Below are 6127 nucleotides of genomic sequence, written 5' to 3'. Positions count from 1 at the left end.
CCCAAAGATGGGTGAGGTGGGGTTGGCGTTGAGTGTATTATTGTTTTTCTCACTGCTCCCCCTGAACCTGAGGATGGAGATGTGAAACAATGATATGGATGGCCTGAAACTGTACACCTGGAGTATGTCATGGTACATTCAGCCTTCATGCTAGTCCTCTTGCCCTAGACTACTAGGGGTGGTTGAAACGTTAGGAGTCTAAACGCAGATGTATAGTACATGTATACCCTTAACAGTTTGGGTGTTAAGTACAATATGCTCTATGGATACAGACTGTCAACATTAGGCTTAAAAAAAAGAATTGGTTCTCAGGCAATGGCTTTTGAAAATATAGTGCGAGCAGGCGGTGGGTTTTTTTGGTGGGGAAGGGTGCTGTTCAAACAAAACGTGCTGCAAACTTTATGATGATGCAGGCGGTGCCTGACAACCAAGACTATTATCCAAGAGGGGAAGAGAGAGCCTCGAAGAAGATCCAAGATCTTCAACTGCAACCAAAGAAAATGTTGATAAAATACATTATATGATTATGGATGATTGACGACTCACCACATACCAAACAGCCAATGTGGGAGGCATCTTTCATGAGAGAGTTGAGAACTTTATAAGGAATATACTGGGCATGACAAAGGCTTCAGTGCACTGGGTTCCAAGGCTTCTGATTCCTGATCAGGACTGCTCCAGGTTTATGTCATTTTGAAGAAGACCCATCTGATTTTGTTCAGTGATTTCTTGAGTTCACAGCTAGAGACTGAACAACAGTCAAAGTAATGTCTCCTTCGATGAAGAGGGCAAAATCTGTTCCATCAGCTGGCAAGGTGGTGACTTCAATTTCCTGGGATTCTTAAGGAATCTTACTGGTGGACTACCTCCCGAAAGTTCAGACCATTAATGGCCAATACCATGTTAATCTGCTTTGGCAACTGTGTGAGATTACCAAAACTAAACATAGAAAACATTCCAAAGTTGTGTTGTTGCACCAGGACAACGCACATATGCAGAAACCTGTTGTCGCCATGGATGATGCAATGCATGACTGTGACTTTGAATTCATTAAACATCCTCCGTATTTACCAAACTTCAAGAAAAAATGGTCTGAATGTATGCAAATGATGATGATGACATAACTTTGGAGTGTTTTTTTAAACCACTCAGAGGAAGCAAGGCAGTCCATCATAGTTAGGCTCAGAAGTTTTACGTCACCCTCTGTACGAAATTATACTGAGGACAAATAAAGTCCATTGATTCTTATAATGACTAGTAACGTTTGATGGCTATAACACTTTACCAGCTCCAAATGCTGTGATTTCACTTCAATTCAGTCAAGCAAGACCAGTTATTAACTCTGAAGACTAGTTACATAAGTTCACATTTGTCCCCTGGATTCATCTTTAAAAAGAATAGTTAGGCTGTACATAACTGACGTAGTATGAAAGAATTGGGCAGTCCTTAACTTTGTGTTTAGTAGTATGTCAGATCATCTTTGATGTCACTTGGATCATATCTTCCCGAGGCAAGGGAGTTAACTGACTATAAAAGTCCAGTTTCCACCCTTGCCGAAGAAGGCTGTAATTATCCCCCGCCGCGCGAAAGCGCGAAGCGGGGGATATAGTATTCACGACCGTCCGTACGTCCGTCCGTACGTCCCACCTGTTTGTTGCCGCGATATCTCAAGAACTAAACACTGGATTGTCTTCATATTTGGAACTATGGTGTATATACAGACTCTGCAGACACCAGTCGGTTTTGGTGACCTTGATCCCATTTTCAAGGTCACAGCAGACAAATCTGCTTTTAGAGTTGGAAAACGGTGTTGCCGCGATATCTCAAGAACTAAACACTGGATTGTCTTCATATTTGGAACTATGGTGTATATACAGACTCCGCAGACACCAGTCGGTTTTGGTGACCTTGATCCCATTTTCAAGGTCACAGCAGACATCTGCTTTTAGAGTTGGAAAACGGTGTTGCCGCGATATCTCAAGAACTAAACACTGGATTGTCTTCATATTTGGAACTATGGTGTATATACAGACACCGCAGACACCAGTCGGTTTTGGTGACTTTGACCCCATTTTCAAGGTCACAGCAGGCAAATCTGCTTTTGGAGTTGGAAAACGGTGTTGCCGCGATATCTCAAGAACTAAACACTGGATTGTCTTCATATTTGGAACTATAGTGTATATACAGACTTCGCAGACACCAGTCGGTTTTGGTGACCTTGATCCCATTTTCAAGGTCACAGCAGGCAAATCTGCTTTTAGAGTTGGAAAACGGCGTTGCCGCGATATCTCAAGAACTAAACCTCTCGATTGTCTTCATATTTGGAACTATGGTGTATATACAGACACCGCAGACACCAGTCCGTTTTGGTGACCTTGACCCCATTTTCAAGGTCACAGCAGGCAAATCTGCTTTTGGAGTTAGAAAACGGTGTTGCCGCGATATCTCAAGAACTAATCGCTGGATTGTCTTCATATTTGGAACTATAGTGTATATACAGACACCGCATACACCTGTCAGATTTGGTGACCTTGACCCCATTTTCAAGGTCACAGCAGGCAAATCTGTTTTTGGAGTTGGAAAACGGTGTTGCCGCGATATCTCAAGAACTAAACCTCTCGATTGTCTTCATATTTGGAACTATAGTGTATATACAGACACCGCATACACCTGTCAGATTTGGTGACCTTGACCCCATTTTCAAGGTCACAGCAGGCAAATCTGTTTTTGGAGTTGGAAAACGGTGTTGCCACAATATCTCAAGAACTAATCGCTGGATTGTCTTCATATTTGGTACTATGGTGTATATGGCGGGGGATATTTCGTCACTCTGTGACAAATACTTGTTCTTACTTACATTTTGGCTGGAATAACGAGTCTATCGATCAGATCGTCTTGACTGGGTTCCGCCATTTTATTTGAAGCAATTGCAAGTGATATGAGAGGTGGAATCTGATTGGTCAATAGGGGGCACATAGAAGGGACATAACTCGGAATATCCACCGATGGCTCTCGGTTCTACTGCACCAAATCAGAACCAGTTGGGATTTTTTATGTCTTTTAAATGTACATCCATCCAGTTATTAAAACTGACCTTGTTGTTCTATATTTAGTATTGTCTTTTTCAACATGGTGACATTTGGTGCAAAACAAAAGGATTTTTATAAATCTTTGGCGCTGTAAGAGGTTTTTCAAAATGTTGATGAATATGAACGGCATACAAAATCCGGGTATTCCGTTATTGGTATTATGATGAAAAGCCCCGAGTATTTTAATGGAATGCCCGGGATTTCAGGCATCTTGACTACTTTCGAGGTTTAACAAAAAAATGAAAGTCCCGTAAATACACTAGGTTGAAAGTCACTGGAGGTTTATAAAACGACAAGCGACATTTTCTTATTTTCACATGGCAGTGAATGGGTACCTGGAAGGATGAAACCTCAGAATGGAAGTGAAATTGAAATACACATGAACAAAAATATGTCACATTAACAGGATTGGTCCTCAATCACCTCTGAATCTGAATATGAGATAGTTGAGTGAGGGTCCAACAGTGAAGTCAAGACCCTGCCTCTCAGGATGGATACATTATTTTGGGATCGACAGGTACAAGTACCGGAAATTCAGTAGAAATATTTACTTTGGTGCTGTTCAAAAATCTGACAAAAAGAGCACCTGTACCTTCTTCATACTCGAAACTTTCGATTAGGTTGGAGAGTGTCGCTCATTTAGTCTTACAGAAGTATTTCCCAGATATGTGTGTCTCAATCAGTGTACGCTTATAATATGTTTCCGCATCAAATACATTTCAACAAGTATTGTTTTTATTAAACTCAAGGAGATACTTCCAAAGTTTCTAGCGCTTTGAAACGTGATCTAAGGGAGATAACAATGTCTGGATTAAGAACTGAACTGAAGCGGCCTTAAAATATTTATCTCAACCGGGTCGCAATGAAATGAAGCTCGTATCAGGTAATCTGAATAAATCCCCTGTGGACATCAGCCTGTACATGATGGAGCCTGGACCACACAAACCAGAGATGTTAAGAGCAATATCCCACACCGTCGGAGTACGCTGACACACAATTAACCAGTCACCGATTCTGACCTCTGGGTCCATTAGGCCGCCTCGACAAACATAGGTTGCTGGGTATCAAAAACAAACATATGCCCCAGCGATGCAGACCGCCTCCGTGGTCTAGTGGTAGAGCGTCCGCCCGGAGAGCGGAAGATCCAGGGTTCGATCCCGGGCCGCGTCATACAAAAAGACGTTAAAGGATTGTACTTGTTGTTACCCTGTCTGGCGCTCGGCATTAAGGGGCTAAAACAAGGACTGGTCGGCTCGGAGTCAGTATGCTGTGTCTGAGTGGGGTATTCATGTTAAACTGCGGCATGGTATCTCAGTGAGCTAGCACTATAAATCGGCATCAGTCCGGACTAGTACAAGCAGCCACACACACACATACACGTGCATGCACGTCGCTATATAAGTGCAATAATCTTGGACGCGACGTTAAACCCAATTTCACCTCACCTCACCTCACCTCACCCAGCGATGCACTTTCGCCGCTTTACTGGCGCTTTACCATTCAATCTTTAGGTGAAGTAAGGAGATGGGTTCATAGAAAAGGCGCGCACACATTGAAGTGTGAAACACCATTTCATTTGCATGCACATTTTATTAACGCGCCACTCATGTCAGATATATAGAGTCATGTCAGAGTTTTTTTAGAGCGTGTGGGGAGGTATAATGAGCATTAATGTTGTGTTTCCGGGGGTTTTTTCACCTACATAGCGGGGCGGTCGGGTAGCCTAGTGGTTAAAAGCGTTCGCTCGTCACGCCGAAGACCGGGTTCGATTCCCGACATGGGTACAATGTGCGAAGCCCATTTCTGGTGTCCCCCGCCGCGTTATTGCTGGAATAATGCTAACAGCGGCGTAAAATCAAACTCGCTCACCTACATAGCAACGTGCTCATGTGAGCGTGCGTGCGTACGTGCGTGCGTGCAGACCTGTGAAGATCTGGGGTAGAATAGGTCTTCAGCAACCCATGCTTGCCGTTAAAGGCGGCTGTACTTGTGGTAAGAGATGACTAACGGGATCGGGTGGTCAGTCTCGCTGACTTGGTTGTTGTATGCCATCGCATCACGTAGGAAATTCTTACTGAGTGAATAATTGAAACAAACTGTTAGAATACAGACAGTTTATTTAGTAATTAAGGCATCAAGGCCCGTAGTACAATGCAGATTGGATATTAAAATTTGTCACGTGATGTAAATGATTAGATTTTAAATCAATGATAGATTTCTGACATCTGAATTATTTTTACCATTATCATCAGGTACCTTTAACCTTTTATAACACTAATATGGGTATGTGTCAGGCATCATTCTTAATCCAATACTTAATAACCCTTAATTGGCTGGCTACAAAAATATTACTACAGCCTATTTCACCAAAGATTTCCTGTTCGAGGCCAACTTACCAACTCCTGGAAAACATTTGAAACAGTGTTAACTTTTTCAATTGCAGCGTAATACTTAGCACCCCATATTTCAGAACCACACACAAGTAACGTGCAAATTTTTACTTATACTTAAAAAAATTATACATGCTGTGAAAAAAGACACAACTAGGTATCCTGAATAAATTATAAAGAGGCCTAATGGCTATCGACGCCCGAACAGCTAATTGTTTACATGCCATAGACCATGACAATCTAGAGGAGAACATAAGACCTAAATATTTATAGTGACTACACTCAAGGCAGGCGAACAAAGAAACCACTTTTCATGTTTTGCAACAAAACCACCTTTTCTAAAATCTACAACATTGGTTTTATTCAGATTTACTTCAAGACTCCATTTTTACACATTTAACTGTTTTTGCAAGCCATTTACAGAATAGGAAAATATTACAACCTCGTCAGAAAAGAGAAGGAGCATAATGGCCATAATTTCTTCTGTTTACAAATATCCCATGTTGACAACTATTTTGCAGCTCTATAGAAAGTTCATTTATGAAAAATATAAACAACAACGGACTTTAAAACACTTAAAACATACTATTCTGTTAGAATAGGTTTTCAGCAACCCATGCTTGGCGTAAAAGGCGACTATATTCCAGA

The sequence above is a fragment of the Haliotis rufescens genome, unplaced genomic scaffold (assembly GCF_023055435.1).
Source record: "Haliotis rufescens isolate VD_foot unplaced genomic scaffold, xgHalRufe1.0.p SCAF_1, whole genome shotgun sequence".
In the NCBI taxonomy this organism is placed as follows: domain Eukaryota; kingdom Metazoa; phylum Mollusca; class Gastropoda; order Lepetellida; family Haliotidae; genus Haliotis; species Haliotis rufescens.
Note: the sequence above shows the minus strand (reverse complement) of the source record.